Raw genomic sequence first — 13,462 nt, 5'->3', positions numbered from 1 at the left:
ATTGGGGATGTCTGTCTTTATTAGAGAATAACTCTGGTAACGTTTTGCCAATCACGATAATTCTGACATTGTTTTTTTGTCACAAGTTGTCCTTCATGTACATAGTAAAAGTAAGCCGATATCATTTGCAGTTTTTTTTACAATGCAAAAAATCATGACATTTTAACCAAAAATTACGATTTTTTGCAATTTTAACACTAATAGGTTGCATATATTTATACTTACTGACCAAATAGTTTATGAAACTTATACTTTCAGATGTCTACTTTATTTTGACAGCATTTTTTTTATTTTAATTTACATCTTAAATGAATTAGAAGCCTAACAATTTAACTTGAAATTTTGAAAATGTTGAAAATTTGAAAAGTAAATTTTTTTTTATGTGCTATGCAAGGTTTGCAGAAATTTGAAGGTAGTAGAACATAGGAACACCCCCCCCCCCCCCAAATGACCCCATTTTAAAAACTAGACCCCTCAAGGTATTCGCTAGAGGGTACAGTGAGTATTTTAAAACCATAGTTTTTTGGCAGGAATTATTACAAAGTCAGTGTTAAAAATTCGAAATTTGCAATTTTTCACAAATGCATCATTTGGGGGGCATATTTTTTGTACATCACTTCTGATATTGCAAGAAATGCACCCTATATTTTATTAAGCTGCTCGGCCTGTGTTTGGAAATACCCCCAATTAGGCCATATTTGGTTCCTTGGGCGTGTGGTAGGACCCAGAAGGAGAGGAGCCCCCTTTGGCTTTCAGGACATCTTTATATGAATAGTCCCCATTCATACTGTATTTCTGCAGTATCGGTGTCCGTTGTCATGTCAAAAAAGTGATGCCAATGTATACTGTACCCTTCTCATTCAGAAATGAATGGAGCTGCTACAGTATACGTCAGCAACCCTTTTTTGGACATGATGCTGACGGATACCTCTAACACTGCAGAAACGCAGTGTGAACGGGACGCAGTGTAGGGTCACATAGAGCGCATCCGCAGCATATTTCACACCGCGGATGCCCCCCAACAGTCACAAAGGCGACATCACTGCTGTGGCTTGGTAGCTCAGTGTGTCCGCTCATGACTGCCAGCGGCGGAGTGGACACACAAAGCTACCAAGCCACAGCAGGGAGCTCATTATTGTGACTGTTGGCGGGCATCTGCAGCACGTAATATGCTGCGGATGTGCGCCGTGTGATCCTACACATTATACATTTTTATTTTTCATTATATTTAATAAATGTATTTTTATTTTATTTCTTTTACATTTTTTTACACTTTTTTACACTTTTTTTTATACTTAATGTTTTTACATTTTTATTTATTTGATATTTTTTTCACTTTTTTTTATTGTTTGGAAAACTTAGTATTCCAAAGCAGGCAGCATATCAGGACGTGCCTGAGGCACATCCTGTCAGGCAATAACCAGGGCAGACCTGGGGGTCCTTGTAAAGACCCCTGGCTGCCCAGGTAAGCAGCAGCACCCCGCGATCGTAGCGGGGTGCTACAGGAGAGACAGAGGGAGCCCCCTCCCTCTGTCAAAACTCCTTACAGCTCGCGGTCGCTTCCGACAGCGGCTGTAAGGGTTAAACTGCCGGGACCAAAGTTTTCTTTGGTCCCGGCAGTGTGACAGGTCCCCGCCCGCTGGGGATTACACACAGCACCCCGCAATAGTGCTGCGGGGTGCTGCAGGGGTGACAGAGGGAGCTCCCTCCCTCTGTCATAACACTTACAGCCTGCGGTCACTTCTGAATATAAGACCGCCACACACCGTAGCCTCTGAATATAATACCGCCACACACCGTACCCTCTGAATATAATACTACCACACATTGCGCCCTCTAAATATAATAGTATCACACACTGCACTCTTTGAATATAATACGACCACACACTGTGCCCTCTGAATATAATACCGCCACACACCGTACCCTCTGAATATAATACAACCACACACTGTGCCCTCTAAATATAATACTACCACACACTGCACTCTCTAAATATAATACTATCACACACTGCACTCTCTAAATATAATACTACCGCACACTGTGCCCTCTAAATATAATACTACCACACACTGCACTCTCTAAATATAATACTATCACACACTGCACTCTCTAAATATAATACTACCACACACTGTGCCCTCTAAATATAATACTATCACACACTGCGCTCTCGGAATATAATACGACCACACACTGCGCTCTCTGAATACAATACTATCACACACTGCACTCTCTGAATATAATACTACCACACACTGTGCCCTCTAAATTTAATACTATCACACACTGCACTCTCTGAATATAATACGACCACACACTGCGCTCTCTGAATATAATACGACCACACACTGTGCCCTCTAAATTTTATGCTACCAAACACTGCACTCTCTGAATATAACTTGCTGTGCAGTGCACCCTCTGAATGAAATACCCAAATGTATTGTGGTCCATAAAAAACTTACCACCCCAGGAATTACTCATAATATACACTATACTTCTGAAATGCAGAACACTCTGTGCCTTCACATATAGTAATAATGCCCCATCTTGTGCCCCCACATATAATAATTATGACCCGTCCTGTTCCCTCAACATAATAATAATGCCCTCTGTCCTGTGCCGCAAACATATATTTCCCCCTGTGCTTTGCCCTTCACATATAATGCCCCCGTTCTTTGCCCCTCACATATAATGCTCCCATCATGCGTCCCTCACATATAATGCCCCCTGTGCTGTGCCCCTCACATATAATGCCCCCTGTCCTGTGCCCCTCACATATAATGCCCCCTGTGCTGTGCCCCTCACATATAATTCCCCCATCATGCGTCCCTCACATATAATGCCCCCTGTGCTGTGCCCCTCACATATAATGCCCCCTGTGCCCCTCACATATAATGCCCTCTGTGCTGTGCCCCTCACATATAATGCCCCCTGTCCTGAGCCCCTCACATATAATGCCCCCTGTGCTGTGCCCATCACATATAATGCCCCCTGTACTGTGCCCCTCACATATAATGCCCCCTGTGCTGTGCCCCTCACATATAATGCCCCCTGTCCTGTCCCCTATATGTTTGGAGCACATGACAGGAGCATAATATTTGAAGGGCACAGCACAGGGGGCATTATATGTGAGGGGCGCATGATGGGGGCATTATATATGAGGGGTGCATGATGGGAGCATTATATGTGAGGGGCACAGCACAGGGGGCATTATATGTGAGGGGCGCATGATGGGGGGCATTATATGTGAGGGGCGCATGATGGGGGCATTATATATGAGGGGCGCATGATGGGGGCATTATATGTGTGGGGCACAGCACAAGGGGCATTATATGTGTGGGGCACAGCACAGGGGCATTATATGTGAGGGGCACAGCACAGGGGGCATTATATGTGAGGGGCACAACACTGGGGGCATTATGTGTGGGGCACAGCACTGGGGGCATTATATCATATAATGCCCCCTGTGCTGTGCCCACAGATATAATGCCCCCTGTACTGTGCCCCTGACATATAATGCCCCCTGTGCTGTGCCTCACACATATAATTTATATGTGTGGGGCACCGCACAAGGGGCATTATATGTGAGGGGCACAGCACAGGGGGCATTATAAGTGAGGGGCACAACACCGGGGGCATTATATGTGTGTGTGGCACAGCACAGGGGGCATTATATGTCAGGGGCACAGCACAGGGGGCATTATATGTCAGGGGCACAGCACAGGGGGCATTATATGTCAGGAGCACAGCACAGGGGGCCCCGCTGTCATGTGCTCTTCACATATAATGCCCCCTGTGCTTTGCCGTGCAGCCCCTCACATTCTGTCCCCATAATCCCCTGGGCCCTGAGCATACTCTTCATACTCAGGGCTGACATCAGAATTTATGGGGCCCCTTACACAGCTCAAGGCCTGTCCCCCCCTTTCGAAATGATAGATAGATAGATATAGAGATAGATAGATAGATATGAGATAGATAGATAGATATAAGATAGATAGATATGAGATAGAAAGATAGATATGAGATAGATAGATAGATAGATAGATAGGAGATAGATAGATTTGAGATAGAAAGATAGATATGAGATAGATAGATATGAGATAGATAGATAGATTGATAGATATGAGAGAGAGAGAGAGAGAGAGAGATAGATGGATAGATAGGAGATAGATAGATAGATAGATAGATAGGATACAGATAGATATGAGATAGATAGATAGATAGGAGATAGATAGATAGATAGATATGAGAGATAGGTAGATAGCTATGAGATAGATAGATAGATATGTGATAGATAGATAGATATGAGACAGATAGATAGATAGATATGTGATAGATAGATAGATAGATAGAAAACACAGAAGGTAGCAGCACACCAGGTTGCATGAAGAGTTGGGTGCAATTCAGCAGGGGTCCCAAGGTCACAGGACTCCAAACAGTATAAAAATGCAAAGAATACTGCAGCACTCCGGGGTACAGGTGAAAAAACTGTGAAGGTAGTTTTATTCCATCAAGGTGCACAAGGCAACGTTTCGGCTGCTGGCATGCAGCCTTTTTCAAGCAGTTTACAAAGTGCAATACACGGAGTATAAATATGGTGGATGCAGTGACATCACTGCTTACATCATTGATTTGCATAAATATCATAACAAACACAATGCATACAAATATCACATAATCAAAACAATGTGCAATTGCCAAAACAATACAGTGTGGAAGATGGCAGGACATACAAACAAAATATAAACACTTACAGAGGCGGAGCATTATGGCGGACCCGACATGGCAATTGAAAAGACGTCAGCCGCGCTGTCATGAAAAGACGCGCGCGAGCTGGCGTGTGCGGAAGTAAACAAAGCACACGCGGGAGAGGCTGGAAATAACAGTCAGCGCATGCGCATACAGGACCGGAGCACCGCGCGGAAATACTAGATGTCGGCGCGTGCGCAAAGGGGCCCGATACGCAGCGTGAATGCATTAAGTCGCAACACACACCAACACGGGTGTGTGCGCAGGCGTAGGTGAATGGATTAAGGACAGAAGTATGGGCATGGATTAAGGGCAGAGGTGTGGGCATGAATACAAGAATAAACATGCAAAAGTTTGGGCATGAAACATAAGAAATAACAAAAGCGGGCATGCATGCATTAATATAGCAGAGAGTGGCAACATATAAGAAGCAATGTGTAGGGAATAACCAAGGTGGGTCCCAGATGCTCAATACATACATACTCAGAGACACAGCAATCTGGAACCCCCTAGGATGGCATGACTGACACTGGTGATGCCAGTGGCAGTCAATTAGCAGCGCAACTGAAATACCCAACGGGCAAGACAGTTGAGCATGCAGATGTATCCATAATTGGGGGTGGCGAATTCCGCCTAAACCAGAAGTGTCACATTCATGAAGTCCATTCACATCGACCCGTTGCTAGTGGTGATCACCTGCAAAATAAACAGCATAAATAGCTGAGATTTGCCTGCCAGCATAGCATGCCCACTAAATCCATGTTGATGGATGTACTCAAAAAACATATAATTCTAATAAGATTCCGGCCAATCCTTGGTGCTGTAAGCCAACAATTATATAAAAGTATATATAGATGTATCTAGACATGTCGGGTCCGTCGCGTCGTCTCTGGAATAAAAAAGAAGACATATATATTAGTGACAAAAAAGTGATTTTTTATAAATTTTTTTGTACATTTTTTTTCGGAGGAATTATAATACACAATGTAAATCTCAGCAATACAGATCGAACAATCTACAGGCTTAAAACCAAACGGGGGGTGGACACATCAGAAAATGTTCATAATAGGAAATTCAGCATTAAGGCCATGTGGTTTAAGAGTCTTGAGGTCAAAGATCCAACGTAACTCGCAGCGATGTAAAGCCGCGGCACGGTTTCCACCTCTCTACAGAGGCGTGAAGTGATCAATAATTGCAAATCTAAGGTCGCGTTCGGAATGGCCAGCATCACTAAAATGTTTTGAAACGGGGAGATCGAGTCTACCCTTTCTTATCGTATACCGATGTTGATTAAAACGGACACGAAACTCGCTAGTTGTCTCACCCACGTATAACAAATTGCATGGGCACACCAAAATGTAAATAACAAAGCTAGAGGTACATGTTAAATAATGTCTGATATTGTACACTTTGCCCGTGCCGGGATGAGTAAATGAAGATCCCTTCATCATCTTTCCACAATTAATACAATTACAACAGGGGATACACCCCTTGTTTTTGACAGTTAAATAACGTTGACCAGAAGACCTAATGGAATAATCCGCCTTTACTAGTTTGTCACGTAGGTTTGGGGCACGTCTATAAGACATCAAAGATGGTTGAGCAAATTCTGAAATGTCTGGAAAAGCAGAATGTAAAAGGTGCCAATGTTGTTTAATAATACGTGTGATGGCAGGGGATTGATCATTGAATTGAGATACAAATGCCATCCTCTTGTTATGTGACTTGATGGATGGTTTGGAGAGTAAATCTTGTCTATCAGTGGCAAGTACCTTGTCCTTGCAACGAGAGACAAGTGAACATGGATATCCCCTCTTAGAAAAATTAGAGGCCATGGTATCAAGGGTATTAGAGATTTGAGAGTTGTCACTCACAATACGCCTAGCGCGGAGCATCTGGCTCCGCGGGAGCGATTGGATCATAGGTCGTGGATGTCTGTTAGTGTAATGTAGCAAAGAGTTACAGTCAGTTGGTTTAGTAAATAAGCTAGTAGATAGCTTATTGTCTGAAATGGAGACTAGAGTGTCTAAAAACTGAACTGATGAGTGAGAATAATTAAGTGTAAATTGAATGTGAGAATTGATGTTATTAAGAAAACTGTGAAACTGAAGAAGAGAATCGCCGGAACCGCTCCAAATGAGGAACACATCATCTATGTATCGCCACCACCCCAGCACATGACTGAAGTGGTGGGACACATAGATGTGTGACTCCTCCAACGACGCCACAAACAGATTGGCGTACGTTGGGGCCACACTGGTCCCCATGGCGGTTCCGGCGATCTGTGCATAAAAAGTGTTATTAAACATAAAGTAATTGTTAGCTAACACAAAATCCAATAATGAAATAATAAATTGTGTCTCAGTGTTGGAAAAGTCAGTGGCGATGGCAGCGGAGACGGCAGCAATTCCTTCATCATGAGGGATAGAAGTATATAAAGATACAATATCAAAAGAGGCCAAAATCACTTCACCTGAGATATGGATTGAGTCTAGTTTTTTTTTTAAATCCGTTGTATCTTGTAAGTATGATTTCGCTGCAGTAGCATACGGACGTAACAACTGGCCCAAAAAAATTGAGGCATGACTGGTGATGGACCACCGCCCGGAGACAATAGGTCTCCCAGGGGGGTCCACCAGTGTCTTGTGAATTTTTGGCAATAAATATAGGATTGGGGTGACTGGATGAGATACCAACAAAAAATCAAATAACAACTGGTCTATAAGATGAGAATCAAGGGCCTGTTGTAAAATGCTAGTGAGCTTGGCCTCAATACCCTTTAGCGGGTCGCCAGTCAACGCTTGGTATGTGTCAGGATCACTAAGCTGACGCAAAGCCTCACGGACATACTTGCTGCGGTCCATCACTACAATTGCCCCACCCTTATCGGCGGACTTCACTATTAAATTGTGATCTTGTACAAGAATATTAAGAGTCTGTAGTTCAGAACTAATCAGATTAGGATGTGAAAGATGATGGGTATTAGAACGTAAAGTATTAATGTCTTGACTCACAAATATACAGAATGTATCAATGACGCAAGAATCAACATTGGGATTGAATTTGCTAGTCTTAGGTAAATCAAATTTGTTGAAGCAAAATGCTGGGGAAGCTGAGGCTGAGGGAGTGGAAGTAGGCCCAACCAAAACATTCGCAGGGTCAGCAAACCACACCCTAAGCCTGAGCTCAGTCTTTTTTGGAACAACGCCCACCAAACGACCCACCCGACGGGGAGGGAAACGTCATTGGAGGGGCCGTAAAAATACGGGGGCGACAACCGAAAGCCAACCCTCCGAAAGTCACCTACAAGAAAAATCAAACGTGGTAAATATCTCGTCCTATGTTTTATCTGACGAACAGTTACAATTATTATGCAAAGGTCTTAGTTTTTGTCCTGCTACACATGTTAATTGGTTCGCTTTAGAGGTCGATTTACAGAAGTTTTTTTAGGAAGCTCAGGCTTAGGGTGTTGTTTGCTGACCCTGCGAATGTTTTGGTTGGGCCTACTGCCACTCCCTCAGCCTCAGCTTCCCCAGCATTTTGCTTCAACAAATTTGATTTACCTAGCAAATTCAATCCCAAGACTAGCAAATTCAATCCCAATGTTAATTCTTGCATCATTGATACATTCTGTACATTTGTGAGTCAAGACATTAATACCCATTTTTTTGAACATCTGACCACTGTCACTTTAAACATTAATAACTCTGGAATGCTTTTAGTTATCATTCTGATTCCGAGACAGTTTTTCCGTGACATATTCTAATTTAACATAGTGGTAAAAAAATTTGTAACTTGCATCCTTTCTTGGTGAAAAATTGGAAAATGTTATGGAAAATTTGAAAATGTTGCATTTTTTCTACCTTTGAAGCTCTCTGCTTGTAAGGAAAATGGATATTCAAAATATTTAATTTTTTTTTCACATATACAATATGTCTACTTTATGTTTGCATCATAAAATTGACAAGTTTATACTTTTAGAGAAAGGAAGGAAGGCGCCTCATGTGCGGGATCAGTAGATCTTGTAGGTGGGGGACGGTGAATCCCAAGCCGCTTACCGAAGTTGGTTGTGCGCCCACACACAACAAGGTTAAGAGCAGAAGAGATATGGAAGAAGGTCCACTGCAGCCCTCCTGGGTAAGAGTAGAATCAAAAACGAATGACCAGGGAGTCAGGAGTTTGGCGCAGAGAGGAACCATCAGACAGCCAAATAAAATCAATGGATTTATTAGATGCAACGCGTTTCGCTGCGCATGCGCAGCTTCATCAGGCCTGATAAAGCTGCGCATGCGCAGCGAAACGCGTTCCATCTAATAAATCCATTGATTTTATTTGGCTGTCTGAAGGTTCCTCTCTGCACCAGACAAACTCCTGACTCCCTGGTCATTCGTTTTTAAGTTTATACTTTTGGAAGACACCAGAGGGCTTCAAAGTTCAGCAGCAATTTTCCAATTTTTCACAAAATTTCCAAACTCACTATTTTTCAGGGACCAGTTCAGGTTTTAAGTGGATTTGAAGGGTCTTCATATTAGAAATACCCCACAAATGACCCCCATTATAAAAACTGCACCCCCCAAAGTATACAAAATGATATTCGGTCAGCCTTTTAACCCTTTAGGTGTTTCACAGGAATAGCAGGAAAGTGAAGGAGAAAATTCACAATCTTCATTTTTTACACTCGCATGTTCTTGTAGACCCAATTTTTGAATTTTTACGAGGAGTAAAAGGAGAAAATGTATACTTATATTTGTAGCCCAATTTCTCTAGAGTAAGCACATACCTCATATGTCTATGTAAAGTGTTCGGTGGGCGCAGTAGAGGGCTCAGAACCGAAGGAGTGACAAGGGGATTTTGGAGAGTACGTTTTTCTGAAATGGTTTTTGGGGGGCATGTTGCATTTAGGAAGCCCCTATGGTGCCAGAACAGCAAAAAGAAAACACATGCATTACCATTTTGGAAACAAGACCCCTTGAGGAACGTAACAAGGAATTAAGTGAGCCTTAATACCCCACATGTGTTTCACGACTTTTGCATATGTAAAAAAAATAAAATAAAATTTCACAAAAATGTGTGTTTCCCCCCAAATTTCACATTTTTGCAAGGGTTAATAGCAGAAAATACCCCCCAAAATCTGTAACCCCATCTCTTCTGAGTATGAAGGTACCCCATAAGTTGGCCTGTAGTGCACTACGGGCGAACTACAATGCTCAGAAGAGAAGGAGTCATATTTGGCTTTTTGAGAGCAAATTTTGCTCGGGGGGCATGTTGCATTTAGGAAGCCCCTATGGTGCCAGGACAGCAAAATAACCCCCACATGGCATACCATTTTGGAAACTAGACCACTTGAGGAACGTAACAAGGGGTACAGTGAGCATTTACCCCCACTGGTGTCTGTCAGATCTTTGGAACAGTGGTCTGTACAACATTTTTAATTTGCACAGGCCACTTTTCCAAAGATCTATCAGACACCAGTGGGGTGTAAATTCTCACTGCACCCCTCATTACATTCCGTGAGGGGTGTAGTTTCCGAAATGGGGTCACATGTGTTTTTTTTTTTTTTTTTTGCGTTTGTCAAAACCGCTGTAACAATCAGCCACCCCTGTGCAAATCACCTCAAATGTACATGGCGCACTCTCCCTTCAGGGCCTTGTTGTGCGCCCCCAGAGCACTTTGCACCCACATATGTGGTATCTCCGTAGTCGGGAGAAATTGCATTACAAATTTTGGGGGGCTTTTTTCCCTTTTACCTCTTGTCAAAATGAAAAGTATAGGGCAACACCAGCATGTTAGTGTAAACAATTTATTTTTTTTACACTAACATGCTGGTGTAGACCCCAACTTCACATTTTCATAAGGGGTGAAAGGAGAAAAATCCCCCCAAAAATTGTTAGGCAATTTCTCCCGAGTACGGCGATACCCCATATGTGACCCTAAACTGTTGCCTTGAAATACGACAGGGCTCCGAAGTGAGAGAGCACCACGCGCATTTGAGTCCTAAATTAGGGATTTGCATAGGGGTGGACATAGGGGTATTCTACACCAGTGATTCCCAAACAGGGTGCCTCCAGCTGTTGCAAAACTCCCAGCATGCTTGGACAGTCAACGGCTGTCCAGCAATACTGGGAGTTGTTGTTTTGCAACAGCTGGAGGCTCCATTTTGGAAACAGTGGCGTACCAGACGTTTTTCATTTTTATTGGGGAGGGGAGGGGGGCTGTGTAGGGGTATGTGTATATGTAGTGTTTTTTACTTTTTATTTTATTTTGTGTTAGTGTAGTGTTTTTAGGGTACAGTCACATGGGCGGGGGGTTACAGCGAGTTTCCCGCTGCGAGTTTGAGCTGCCGCACAAAATTTGCTGCATCGCAAACTTGCAGCCTGATACTCACTGTAAGCCCCCTGCCCATGTGAATGTACCCTGTACATTCACAGGGGGGGACCTCCAGCTGTTGCAAAACTACAACTCCCAGCATGCACAGTCTATCAGTGCATACTGGTAGTTATAGTTTTGCAACAGCTGGAGGCACACGGTTGGGAAACACTGATTTAGGAAACAGACAATGTTTCCCAACCAGTGTGCCTCCAGCTGTTGCAAAACCACAACTTCCAAACATTCTCAGGCATGCTGGAAGTAGTAGTTCGGCAACATCTTTAGAGCCAGATGTTGCCGAACTACAACTCCCAGTATGCTTGGAGTTGTAGTTTTGCAACATCTGGAGGACTACAGTTTGCAGACCACTAATACAGTGGTTCTCAATCTGTGCCCTTCCAGATGTTGCAAAACTACAACTCTCAGTATGCCAAAACTGTCCAGGCATGCTGGGAGTTGTAGTTCTGCAACATCTGAAGGGCCAGATGTTACAGAACTAGAACTCCCAGCATGCCTAGACAGTAAGGGCATGCTGAGGATGTGTAGTTTTGCATCTGGAAGGGCACAGTGGTCTCCAAACTGTGGACCTCCAGATGTTGCAAAACTGCAACTCCCAGCATGCCCAGACGCCAAGGGCTGTCTGGGCATGCTGGGAGTTGTAGTTTACAGGGTCCCATTACAGCAATGCATGTCGCTTTACGGCGACGTGCATTGCTGTAAAGGGCCCGACCGCGGCTGAAGATCAACTCACCTGTCGCCGCCGCCGTCTCCATCGCAGGGATCCGGGTCTTCAGGGACGAGGTAAGTACCGGGGCCGGGCCCCAGCACTCCCCTGTCCCCCGCCGCATCCTCCGGTCTTCCTCCCGTCCTCTCCGGACTTTCAGGGGCCGGGCAGGACGGGAGGAAGTAACCGCCCCCCCTCCTGCGATTGGTCTGTTAACTAACCGAAGAATCGCAGGGTATAGGAGGAGGTGGCCGGTTTGCCACCTCGCTCCTATACTTTAGCATGGTCCTTGCTGTCTGTGACAGCCGAGATCATGCGAAATTACCGGGCGGTCGGGTCCCAGGGACCCGATCAGCCCGGTATCGCCGCAGATCGCAAGGGCGATTTCCTTGCGATCGCCGACATGGGGGGCCTACATGGCCCCCCTCGGCGTTTGTCCTGGATGCCTGCTGAAGGATTCAGTTTGGTTTTAAGCCTGTAGATTGTTCGATCTGTATTGCTGAGATTTACATTGTGTATTATAATTCCTTCTAAAAAAAATTTACCAAAAAATTTATTTAAAAAATCACTTTTTTGTCACTAATATATATGTGTTCTTTTTTATTCCAGAGACGACGCGACGGACCCGACATGTCTAGATACATCTATATATACTTTTATATAATTTTTGGCTTTCAGCACCAAGGATTGGCCGGAATCTTATTAGAATTATATGTTTTTTGAGTACATCTATCAACATGGATTTAGTGGGCATGCTATGCTGGCAGGCAAATCTCAGCTATTTATGCTGTTTATTTTGCAGGTGATCACCACTAGCAACGGGTCGATGTGAATGGACTTCATGAATGTGACACTTCTGGTTTAGGCGGAATTCGCCACCCCCAATTATGGATACATCTGCATGCTCAACTGTCTCGCCCGTTGGGTATTTCAGTTGCGCTGCTAATTGACTGCCACTGGCATCACCAGTGTCAGTCATGCCATCCTAGGGGGTTCCAGATTGCTGTGTCTCTGTGTATGTATGTATTGAGCATCTGTGACCCACCTTGGTTATTCCCTACACATTGCTTCTTATATGTTGCCACTCTCTGCTATATTAATGCATGCATGCCCGCTTTTGTTATTTCTTATGTTTCATGCCCAAACTTTTGCATGTTTATTCTTGCCCACACCTCTGCCCTTAATCCATGCCCATACTTCTGTCCTTAATCCATTCACCTACGGCTGCGCACACACCCCTGTTGGTGTGTGTTGCGACTTAATGCATTCACGCTGCGTATCGGGCCCCTTTGCGCACGCGCCGACATCTAGTATGTCCGCGCGGCGCTACGGTCCTGTATGCGCATGCGCTGACTGTTATTTCCGGCCTCTCCCTCGTGTGCTTTGTTTACTTCCGCACACGCCAGCTCGCGCGCGTCTTTTCATGACAGCGCGGCTGATGTCTTTTCAATTGCCATGTCGGGTCCGCCATAATGCTCCGCCTCTGTAAGTGTTTATCTTTTCATTTGCACACTGTATTACACTTTTGTTGCCAGGCTACTTATATTTTGTTTGTATGTCCTGCCATCTTCCACACTGTATTATTTTGGCACTTGCACATTGTTTTGATTATGTGAT

Source organism: Hyla sarda, chromosome 5, assembly GCF_029499605.1.
Source record: "Hyla sarda isolate aHylSar1 chromosome 5, aHylSar1.hap1, whole genome shotgun sequence".
In the NCBI taxonomy this organism is placed as follows: Eukaryota; Metazoa; Chordata; class Amphibia; order Anura; family Hylidae; genus Hyla; species Hyla sarda.
This window is presented reverse-complemented; position numbering follows the sequence as displayed.